The sequence below is a fragment of the Patagioenas fasciata genome, chromosome 19 (assembly GCF_037038585.1).
Source record: "Patagioenas fasciata isolate bPatFas1 chromosome 19, bPatFas1.hap1, whole genome shotgun sequence".
NCBI lineage: Eukaryota > Metazoa > Chordata > Aves > Columbiformes > Columbidae > Patagioenas > Patagioenas fasciata.
Window position 1 is genome coordinate 14,104,856 of NC_092538.1, and position 12,146 is coordinate 14,117,001.

The 12,146-nt window shown below is 53.6% G+C and overlaps 1 long non-coding RNA gene across 1 annotated transcript; it reads left to right on the forward strand.

Moving 5' to 3' along the window:
* Positions 1-1,328: 1,328 nt before the first annotated feature.
* On the forward strand, positions 1,329-2,218 carry LOC139829489 (uncharacterized). Its single transcript, XR_011741978.1, has 3 exons — positions 1,329-1,440; positions 1,547-1,601; positions 2,063-2,218. It is a non-coding gene; the product is annotated as an uncharacterized lncRNA (long non-coding RNA).
* The last annotated feature ends 9,928 nt before the right edge of the window (positions 2,219-12,146 follow it).

Consider the following 12,146-nt stretch of genomic DNA (forward strand, 5'->3'; position numbering starts at 1 on the left):
GCAGCGAGGTGCCCCAGGGACTGTGCTGGAGGGACGTCCTCCTGGCTCAGCGAGGTTCTTCTGCTCCCCTCCATGAAGCGGTGAGAGCCTGGCCCGGGTTGCCCAGAGAGGTGGTGGAGGAACCATCCCTGGAGACATCCCAGGCCAGGCTGGACGGGGCTCTGAGCAACCTGAGCTGGTGAAGACGTCCCCGCTCATGGCAGGGGTGGCACTGGGGGAGCTGGGAAGGTCCCTTCAACCCCAGCTATTCTAGGATTCTGTGATTCCATCCATTGTCACAGTGTGGGGACCCCCAGGGCTCAGTGGGGTGACACGCTGTGGTTCCCTGTGTCCCAGGAGGTGAGCCAGCTGACTAGGGAGGCGCTGCGCATGTGCAGGGAGTCCGAGCTGGACGACATGGAGCTGAAGGACATGGAGGCCAGGGCCGAGGAGGCCCGCAAAGCTGCTGAGATAGCCCAGGTGAGATCAGCCAGGGCACTCTGGGGCCCACTGCCACCCTCCAGAGCCCACAGACAGCACCGTGCACCCAGGCTGGTGGATCTTCCTGCAATGAAGAACAAAAGAAACTAAGCTGGGCTGGCCCACGGCACCTAGATCCTCTGGAGCTACTCTCACGTCTCATTCTTGGGCCAGGATGCCCTGGGGCTGGGGACAACGTGCCCAAAGCAACAGCCATGGTGAAAGCAGCACTCTCCACCCTCCAGCCCTCCCTGCCCTCCATCCTGCCCACTTTCCTACCCAGCCCATTTACACGGGGGGGTCATTTATGACACTGGCCATCTCAGAAGCTCAGCTGGCTCACAGAGGTCCATCCTCAGAACAAGAAAGCCCTTGAGGTGCTGGAGCGAGTTGAGAGAAGGGAACAGAGCTGGGGAAAAGGCTGTAGCACAAGTGTGATAGGAGCGGCTGAGGGACCTGGGGGGTTCAGCTGGAGAACAGGAGCTGAGGGGAGACCTTCTGATCTCTGAACTGCCTGAAAGGAGCTTGGAGCCAGGGGGGGTCGGGCTCTGCTCCCCAGGAACAAGCGCCAGGAGCAGAGGAAACGGCCTCAAATTGCACCAGGGGAGGTTGAGGTTGAATGTGGGGAACAATTTCTTCCCCAAAGGGCTGTGGGGCATTGGAACAGGCTCCCCGGGGCAGTGCTGGAGTCACCATCCCTGGAGGGCTGGACAGAGGGAGATGAGGTTCTCAGGGACATGAGGCAGTGCCAGGGATGGGTTGACGGTCGGACTCGATGATCTTGAGGGGCTCTTCCAACCCAAATGATTCCATGATTCTGTGGTCCCAGCTTCTGCAGCCACTTCTCTCTTCTCCGATACCCTCCAGGAGGAGCTGGCCAAGAGGGAAGCCGAGTTCCTTGCGGAGCGCTCCCTGGACACCCAGAAGGTTCCCATGGAGAGGCTGTGGCTGAGGGAACTGAGCGAAAAGAAAGTGCCAGCGGTGAGCTGAGGGGAAAGCAGCAGCACCGAGCCCCATGGGTGGGGGTGGCAGGGCCAGCTCCCCAGGGTGCCAGCAGCTCGGGGGGTGACCATGAACGTCCTTACAGGCAGCCAAGTCCGAGTCCAGTGTGGACGTCTCGACCCAGCAGGACCCACTGGTGGGTGAGTGCTTGGCGGGGTGCAGTGGGGTGGGACGCGGGGGCAGCTCCGGGCATCCCTCTCTGCCGCTTTTCTCCCGCCTCAGCCCCCGAACTGGAGGCCGACGAGTCCCAGAGAGACCGCGAGGCCGGGATAAGCGAGACGATGGAGGCGGCCAAGGCTGCATTACAGTGCTCCCGCCTCTGGGTAATGGAAGAAGCCATCTCCCCAAACACCTGAGGCTGCTCGTAGCCACAGGGAGCCGAGACCTCTCTGCTCGCTTTGTTTTCTTGAGGGGTTCTCAGCTCTCCTGTGGGCCTGGAGCCCCCCAGAGCCCCTCTTGTGTGGGCAAGGATGGAGCTGTGTTTCTCCATGCCTTGAGCCTGCGGTGGTCCCTGGTGCAGAAACCCCCCTGAGGCCACGGGCCAGCTCCTGCACCCTGCATGAGCACTGTGGGCTGAGTTCTCGTGCTGTCCCCTGGTTAGGACATCCCCAGCAAGATCCTGGCACAGGAGTCATCCTTGGAGGCCCTGGAGAAGTACATCAAGGAGCAGGAAGAGCTGCAGGAGGAGCTGGAGAAAAAACTGAGGGATCTGGAGCTGAAGAAGGCTTTGCTCATGTTTCACCAGGCCCCCAACAAAACCAGGTGCTGCTGGCCTCGGGACAGCCGTGTCATAGAATCACAGACTCGCTTTGGTTGGAAAAGACTCTCAGGATCATTGAGTCCAACCATCAACCCACCCCTGACACTGCCCCATGTCCCTGACAACCTCATGTCCGTCTGTCCAACCCTCCAGGGATGGTGACTCCAGCACTGCCCTGGGCAGCCTGTTCCAATGCCCCACAGCCCTTTGGGAAAGAAACTGTGCCCCAGATCCAACCTCAACGTCCCTTGGCGCAACTTGAGGCCATTTCTGTTTGTCCTATCACTTGTTACGATTCGGGTGGTGAGAGCCTGTCCCATGTTGGCCAGAGAGGTGGTGGATGAACCATCCCTGGAGACATCCCAGGCCAGGCTGGACGGGGCTCTGAACAACCTGAGCTGGTGAAGATGTCCCTGCTCATGGCAGGGGGGGGTGGGTTGCAAGCTGAGCAGCTTTTGCAACGGATTTGTGGTGTCTCTGCACCCCTGTGCAGTTGTATGCATGTGGCTGTGGTTGGCTGCAGGATGCTGGAGAAGGAGCTGAGGGCGAAACTGCAGGAGCAAGAGGCCGGGCGAGACCGGTTGCGAGCCCAGATGCTGAAGAACGAGGAGCTCCTCTTTGAGATTGAGAACAGAATTGACCACTTCCTGTTCCGTGTGCGCGGCATCACCGTGCCCGGTCAGGTAGCCCCCCAGCGCTGGGTGGCGCAGTGACACAGCGCGGTGACACTTGGTGCAGCCACCGTCACCCCAGGTGGCTCATTTTGCCCACCAAGGTTGTTCTCTCTGTCTCCAGGATGACTCTCTCCTGTCCCGGGGGGTGGAGGGGAAGCTCCAGTACCTGGCCCAGAAGTGGCAGTACCTGGAGCAGCGGGCGGCCCACCTGCCCCCTGAGTGCAAGATCCTGGATAAGAGCAGTGAGGTACGTGGGGTGTCCATCCCTGCTGGGGTCTTCGGGGACCCGCGCCAGGAGGCTCCTCCTGATGGCCCGTCCCAAGTGAGGAGAATGGCGGTGGCCCCATGGAGCAGCTCAGCTCCAGGTGGCACTGGGCACTGCAGGGTGCTGTTCCCAGGGGATCATCAAGGGCATCCCTTGGGTTGTAACACCCACCTCCCCTTCAACAATTAACCCAGGGTGTCTTTCACAGACTTTTGTGAAGGCCAGGGATTTTCTGGAGAAGAAAATGTCAAGCGATCCTCGGAACGTGATGGTTTCCTTTGAGGAGAGAGACAGCAGCGATGACGGTAGGAGAGCTTAGCGGGGACGTGTCCCACGGCGACTGTCCCTGCCCCTGCCTGTTGGGATTTGTGACCATCCTCGCCTGTCTCTCCTGTCCCAGCAGAGCCCAGCCCATGAGTTCTCTCCAGACCTTGGGGCTGTCTCCAAGGCTTTGAGCATGGGTGGTGCTTTTAGGTGGGGATGTGGGAGCATGAAGGCAGCTGGCGGGGTGGCGAGCATCGAACCACAGAAGGAACAAGAAAAGATGCTGTGGGGCAAGGAGGGAGAGCCTTGTCTTCAAAATCACCTGGTTGTGAAGAACAACCAGTGCTGGGGTCTGTCTGTGGCCTTTTCCCATTGGATGCTCTTGGAGGAGCCACTGAGTTTCTGAGCTTGCCACCTGTTTTGAATGAAGCTGGAGCTGCGTCCAGCACCGCGTGGCTCCAGACCTTTCTGGGAAGCCCCAGCAGCTGGGGATGGGCCACAGCAGCGGCACTGCCAGGCCCTGCAGGTCAGCCTGGGATGCTGGGCAGGAAGAGCCAGGGCTTGGCAGGAAAGCTCACTGTGATGCCACCAGCCCTCCAAAGCGTGCTGGCTCTCCCTGGTGACACCGGCACAGCGGAGATGGCCCTGCAGACCCTCCCCAGCCCGTTTCTCTCTGTTCGCTCCTCCAGAATCCTCTGAATCCTCTGAAGAGAAGGAGGACGAAGATGGCGAGCACGTCCCTACCCGGGAAGACATCAAGAGGGAGGGGCAGCTGCTGATCCAAAGCCAGAAAAAAGCCATCAAAAAGTAGCAGCTGCTCCACGAGAGCTTTGGATGCCCCAGACCACCCCTTGTTCTTTGGATACCCCCACTACCCCTGTGTTTTGGATGGCCCAGACCATCCACTTGACCCTGTATTCCCCCGCCACCCCTTGTACCCTTTCTCCAACAGGTTTAATAAAGCAGATCTTTTTCGTTCCTCCCAAACCTGTGGTCAAGCTGCAATGGGGGGTCCTAGGTCACTTCTGTCACCCAGGACGCATGGGTGTCAAACCCTGAGGAGCACTCACCTGGGTTTGGAGGCAGCCCCATCGCCCTGGCCCTCACCCAGCTGTTCTCCTCGCAGAGCTGGGGATGGGCTGGGACGGGGGCGGCGTTCCTGGCCAGAGGAAAGCCGGGGGCAGGCTGGCTTTTCCCCCACTTGATCCTGTGGAGCCAGCAACTTCCTGGGACCTCTGTCCCCCAGACGGCTCTGGCTGCACCAATGGGCCGCTGTGTGTCCACAAACATCTGCCAAAGCCTCAGGTAACCGAGAAACCCACTTCTCAGCAGTGACATCACCGAATCCAAGATCCAGAGTCTGTTGGTCAACAGCTGGGAATGTCCCAGTTCCAGGTATTCTGACAGCCTGAAGGTCATAGAGAAGAAAATCATAGAATCCCAGAAACAGACTCACAGAACAGTTTGGGTTGGAAGGGACCTTCAGAGCTCATCCAGTCCAACCTCTGCCATGAGCAGGGACATCTTCACCCAGATCAGGTTGCAGCTGGTAGAAATGATGACCTTTCAGAGCGTGCTGGTGGTACTTTGTCCCTTGTGCCCTGCCCGGATGTGCAGAGGAGACAGAAGGGACCCTGGGAAGCTTTGGGGAAGACCCTCCATATGCTGAGGTGGTGTGTCTCCTTCCTCTTCAGCCTCTAAAAGGCATTTGGTAAAGAGCAGAGTTGGAACTGGGGGTTCCCATCTTTTGAGATAAACTGTAAAACCTCATTAATCATTTTGGTTGGAAAAGACCCTCCAGATCATGGAGCCCAACCATAACCCACCCCTGGCACTGCCCCATATCTCTGAGAACCTCATGTCCGTCTGTCCAACCCTCCAGGGATGGTGACTCCAGCGCTGCCCTGGGCAGCCTGTTCCAATGCCCCACAGCCCTTTGGGGAAGAAATTGTTCCCTAATCCCATCTAAAGCCTCCCCTGGTGCCGGTTGTTTCAGGCTCTTGGTCTGGTCTTTGCACTCGGGCTGTGGGGAACAGAGAAGCCACAAAACGTGTTGAAGACTTCTCTCTGGTAAAGCTGGACTCCGTTTTTCCATCTCAGTTTTTGGAGAATCTGCTCTGTGGCCTGTTTGTCAGATGCAAGGGAACACTGAGATGCTTTAGCTGTCTTGAAAGGAGGGAAGAGCAACGACACGCAGCAACATAGGAATTTCAGGTCTACTGAAACCATTAAGTTGTGAGCAGAAGATACAAAGGCCAATTGCTTTATCATGAGCATTCACTGAATGTGCTCAGACACAGCATCCCAACTCCTCACCACGTCTGCGAGGAGAAGACGTCACCGCACCAGCGAGCTCCTGCCCGGAGTGCGGCGATTAGGAACCACGCACACCAGGACGCAGACAGAAATTCACGCAGAGGCAGAGGTCTTGTTCAGGACGGAGCGCAGCGCCTGGCCAAGCCGAGAGCTGCCCCAGGCCTAGGCTGCCTTCTTTATTCACCATTGACAATTTACAGGATTTACAGGTACAGGCCTGGACTAAGATGTTTACAAAAAGCTGCTTTTCCACTAATGGTTGTTAAGAACACACTAAACTCGTGCGATGTTTATCTCACTTGTTTAACCACTCATTCACAGACCAAGGCCAAGGACATTCGCACATCCCATGCACTTGGGGGCGGTTATCCGGCCCAAGATACCATTCTCACAAGTCTGGGCTATAACTTTTTACAATTACAAGAAACGTACACAAAGTAATCTGTCCAAGGCCCTTTATATGTTATTACGTTAGTATTATGTCTTTGACCGTCCAAATGGTCACGTTAGTATTGATCTTCCTTTATCATCCAGATGGCTGGAACCGCACATCTTGCTCTCCCATATTTTACTTTCCAACATTTTCCCCTTTTTTGTTTTAAAATCAGGTTCTCAATGAGCGCAGTAAGGACCCTGGCTTTGTTCTTCTTTGCATTCTGTATCATTGTCCAGGTGATTTGAAGGACTACAAGAAAAACATCACACAAGCATATCCAAATCCCTCAAAAACCCATATACGCAGACTGAGAGCTGAAAATGAAGTTTTAGGGTCTAATCACTTTATGCTATGAGATAATGTTAGCCATTTTGTCTTACAGTCCTAACTCTTACAAACTGTGTAATTATTTGCAGAGTACTGGCTAAATCCTAAATCAGGCCTTGCACATTAGCAAAGACTGTTATTTGACTTGATATCACTCATAAACACTAGAATTCAAGTTCAACAGTATTACACATATTTAGCACTCTGATAAGAGAAAATACAGGTTCAAATAGCAGCTAAGGAGATTATTTAAATACGATATCATAAGAACAATGAGGATCCACAACGTGCATGCAGTCACTCACAAGAAACAAAACCGGAGGCCTTTTGCTTCAGGGTACTCACAAGAAACAGTCGCTCACTCCAATAAAGAAGTGAGGTGTCATTAATCCCAGGAAGTTTCCTTAGACGCTGTTCCTGTCCAAGGAAAGGACTCCAGTTCACAGACCCGCAGCTCCGAGAAGACCACTCAAAAAGGGTCTTTGGCAGGAACCCCATTTCACTGTTTGGCCAGATGTGGCTGTGGGCATTACAACATAGTCCAGAAGCTTCTCAGCGAGTCTGGGCACCTCCTTTGTAAAGGACCCTGTCAACTGACCGAGGATCCCACCCCTCCTGACCCATCAGTTGGTAGAGGTGAAGTTTATTGACAACACCTTGATACCATTCTAGGTGTATGTATGTGGGGACAGGCACAGTGGGGCACAGAAGGTGCTAAAGAGCCGTCAACCTCCTCACTGAAAGCTCCAGATTTCAGGGGAATGTGTAACTGCCTCACAATCCAGCCTGCGACCACAGTCATCTGGCAAACTACTTTGGAGTGGTGGTGCAGTCAGCTCTTGCCTCCAAAGTCAAAAGGGGGCATTCTGTTGGTGAGTTTGCATGCCCGCTGTGGATCATCATACCTTATGTGTCATTTTCTTGTTGCAAATCAACCTACAACAAAATAATACAAATTACAACAATTACAGTTATTAACAAATATTGGAGAAAGCTGCTTAGCCATACTAATAAGGAAAATAAATGCGTTGAAAGTGTTTTCGCCAGTTAGTCCCCAGTCCAAATCATGTAAATCTGAATCATTCTGATATGCCAGTGCCTCTTCCTTTGATCTCTTCTATTTCTTTGTTGCCCTCTGCCGCAGGGACAGATGCTGGATCTCTGGCATTAGGTCCTGCATCGTGTTTGTCCAGCTCGTAGAAAGGTTTAACGTATTTCACAGGAAGCCACTTTGGTCCTGTTGGAAGAAGAACACAAGCAGAGCCCTTTCCCAGGCGATTAACTACAGGCCCTTGCCACTGACTGTTGTGCAGGGGATCCGGTTATAAAACCTTTGGTCTCTGAGACAGTGAATCTGGAACACGGCAGTGTTTTTCCACTGCTGCGATAGAGGAGGGAGGCACAGTACGATTCAAAAAATGTAAAGCATATATTGCATTGTCTGATTGTTCTTGAGGCATCATATTTGCCCTTTTTTGTTTTAATAACATCTGTTTCAGTGTGGAATGTGCTCGTTCAGTGATAGCCTGTCCAGTGGGAGAATGTGGAATACCTGTGACATGCGAAACACCCCACTGCTATAAAAATTATTGCATGGATCTAGCAGTGTATCCAGGACTGTTGTCAGTTTTAATCTGTTGTGGCACTCCCAGCACAGCAAACAGCGGGTCCAGTGGGGCTGAACATCTCGGCTTTTCTCACTTGTATGTGCAGATGCACAAAACGTACCTGGAAAAGTATCTATAGAAACATGTACATATTTCAAACGGCCAAAAGATGAAACACGTGTAACCTCAGAGTGCCAAACGCCATTAGCTGAGAGTCCGCGAGGGTTAACTCCAAGGGAGGGCGAGCTTGTAATCAGACCTTGACATTCCGGGCAAGAGCGCACTATGTCGAGACCAAACACCTTTTTGAAGGCAGCAGCATTCTGATGGAAGAAAGCGTGTGAAGCCCTGGCAGACTGGAGGCGACTGTAGCTACAGTATAAGAATCTGGAACTGCACTGCCTTCAGTTGTGGGACCGGGTAAAGTCGTATGAGAGCGTATATGAGTAACAAACAGTGGGTGTGTGCGAAGCTGTAATGCAGTTTGCAATGATACAAACATATCAAAAAGCTGCTGTTGCGAGATTTAAGAAAAGCGGAGGGGATGCGCTGTAGGACCTTGACTACGTACTCAGAACCACAAACCAAATTTAGAGGTTCCTCCCTAAAAAGCTCTAAGGCATGCAAAACTGCACCAAGTTCCACTAATTGGGTTGAGCCTTCAACAGTTTTAACAGAATGATGCCAATCGTTATCTTCACGCCAGACCACTACAGCTCTATGAGACTGCCCTGAAACATCAACAAAAACTGTGCGAGCATTTGGGATAGGACCGAATACAAGTACGGCCTGTGGTCTGGTATCGAAGACACGCAGATTTTGAAGCAATTTACGTTTACATGCCAAAAGCTGTGCTGTTAAGAAAATCAGCTAGCGCCATTTGCAAAGACAGAGATTGTGAATAAAAAAATCAAAATCTGCTTTCACAAAAGGTACGTGTATGACAGATGGATCACGGCCTGCTAAAGCCTGAATCGGTTCTCTGCCTTTTTCGATCAGAGTAACAATCAATTCTAGGGGCTCAGGAATAGTTTCACGAAAAGAATTAGGCAAAATATCCGTTCCAAGTATATCAGTCTGTTTGCATTCTCACCATACGGTCCCGCAACAGCCACAGGTTGTTTCTATGTTGTAGCTCTGAACAGACAAATCCGCAAGTCCAATCGAATGCAGTCAGCCTGTTAGGTTGTCATAAATTTATTCATCAAAGTTTCTAACTCCATTTTGGCTGTCATATTTATTGGATATTGTTTTCCCTTACCGGATCGAAGTCCTGTTTCAGATCTATCAGTGTAGTGTTTGCTTTACCGATACTTTGGTTGCCCATACCAGCGGAAATACAGCATCCAAAATTCCCTTGGAGGTTTCTCACTTGCACCAGCAGATCTGCACCATCCAAGCAGCTTCTTGTGGGACATGCAACGGAACAGAATTCTCAGAAAACGTTATTTGAGCTCACAATTTACTTAACAAATCTTGACCCAAGAGAGGGCTGTCCTGGTCCCTCTGGATGCCACCCCTTCCCTCCAGCGCATCGACGGCACCACTCGGCTTGGTGGAAAAGCAAAACTGAAGTGTCTTGGGTGATGCAGAGACCAGAGAAAAGTGTTTGGCTTTAGCTCTCTGCCAAGCACATCTGGGGAACCCTTTGAAATGCTTCAGCCACTTTAGCAGAGAAAAATAACACCCCCACACATTCGCCAGGCTTTCACTGCTCACGCAGGGACAAAGGACAGCGCGGGGACAGCACAGCTCTCACTCTGGAGCTCGCTGGCTCTGACACCCGTGCCTGTTTGGGACAAATATCAATGGGAAAGATTTTGTGCTCTGGGATTCAGGTCATCTGGAGAACACCAGCAAGGAGAACGACTGCCAAAACCTGCACAACGATGTGACCAGCTCCAGCTCCCCTGGGGAAGGAGGCGGCTGGTGCTTGTCCCAGCCCAGCCATGCCATGGGCGACCCAGAGCGGCTGAAAGCAAAGCCTCTTTCCAGGCTCTCTACGCTGTGAGACCGTGGGGCAGGGTCCCATCCAGGGGGGACATGGGGGCACATCCTGCCCGAGCTCTAGCAGGCCACTCTGCTGCACGGGGAGCAGAGGAAGGGACAGAGGCACCTGGGTGGGCAGGTAGCCACCCAGCGCTGGGTGGTGCAGTGACACAGCGCGGTGACACTTGGTGCAGCCACCATCACCCCAAGTGGCTCATTTTGCCCACCAAGGTGGTTCTGCCTCCAGGATGATTCTCCCCTGTCCCGGGGGGTGGAGGAGGAGCTCCAGTGCTTGGGCCAGAAGCTGCAATACCTGGAGCAGTACCAGGGGGCAGCCCACCTGCCCCCTGAGTGCAAGATCCTCGATGAGAGCAGCGAGGTACGTGGGGTGTCCATCCCCGCTGGGGTCTTCGGGGACCCGCACCAGGAGGCTCCTCCTGATGGCCCGTCCCAAGTGAGGAGAATGGTGGTGGCCCCATGTCGAGCGATCCTCGGAACGTGATGGTTTCCTTTGAGGAGAGAGACGGTAGGAGCAGCGATGACGGTAGGAGAGCTTAGCGGGGACGTGTCCCACGGCGACTGTCCCTGCCCCTGCCTGTTGGGATTTCTGACCATCCTCGCCTGTCTCTCCCTGTCCCAGCAGAGCCCAGCCCATGAGTTCTCTCCAGACCTTGGGGCCGTCTCCAAGGCTTTGAGCATGGGTGGTGCTTTTAGGTGGGGATGTGGGAGCATGAAGGCAGCTGGCGGGGTGGTGAGCATCGAACCACAGAAGGAACAAGAAAAGATGCTGTGGGGCAAGGAGGGAGAGCCTTGTCTTCAAAATCACCTGGTTGCTAAGAATAACCAGTGCTGGGGTCTGTCTGTGGCCTCTTCCCATTGGATACTCTTGGAGGAGCCACTGAGTTTCTGAGCTTGCCACCTGTTTTGAATGAAGCTGGAGCTGCGTCCAGCACCGCGTGGCTCCAGACCTTTCTGGGAAGCCCCAGCAGCTGGGGATGGGCCACAGCAGCGGCACTGCCAGGCCCTGCAGGTCAGCCTGGGATGCTGGGCAGGAAGAGCCAGGGCTTGGCAGGAAAGCTCCCTGTGATGTCACCAGCCCTCCAAAACGTGCTGGCTCCCCCTGGTGACACCGGCACAGCGGAGGTGTTAACTCTTTGTTTCTCCTTATCTCTTTGAGTTTTTCTAGTTTCTTTCTTATATCTCCCCAGGACTTTGTTACAAACTGGGGGGTCCACTCCTTGAGTCCATTTATCCTTCGCTTTTTCCTTGGATGAACTTCTCTTCATCCCAGAATTCTAGCACGATCCCCCCCAAGAGACTGTTGGGGAGTCCAAAATTCTAACATGACCCCCTCTACCCCCGCAAAGGGACTGTCAGGGGGGCACCTGCAGCAGGTCGCTCCCCTTCGACCTCTTGTGGGGATCAAACCCATGAAACCTGGCTCACAACGTGGGGCTCAAACCCATGACACAGAGAGTTCTTCACTCGCTTTGTCCCTTCAGTGGCCAAGCCCCTCGCAGGGTGTTGGAACCCCACTTAGAAGGACTCCGCGCTCGCTTTGCAACCAGGTTGCGTCTCAGCCAACAGCAGTCACAGTCACACTGCCCGACCCGGCGGTACTTACAGTCCATTCTTCCCATCAGGACCTACCCGACCCAGCAGTACTTACAGTCCACTTTTCCCGTCGGGACCTTCGTGCACTCTGGATTACGGGTAAACTGCAGTATTCAGGGGGAGCGAGCTCCATTCTTTCCCTTCCGCTTTGATTTTGAATAATGTTGGTAGCTCTCCGCACAGCCGAGTCCAAGGGCCACTATTGAAGTGGGGCGCCTCCCTTGAACCTGAGGTAACACAGAGCTATCCAAGGTTATCATGTTGAGGTCGCCAATTGAAACAAATAACTTAGGCTTTTTCTATGGATAAACAACGTTTTATCCAATTCCTTAATTGTATTCCTTAAACACGTGTTCATTAGAGCAGAAGCAAAACAGCGCTGGGTGAGTGGGGGATTCGCTCCGGCCAACACGCGCACCTTTTAACAATAAGA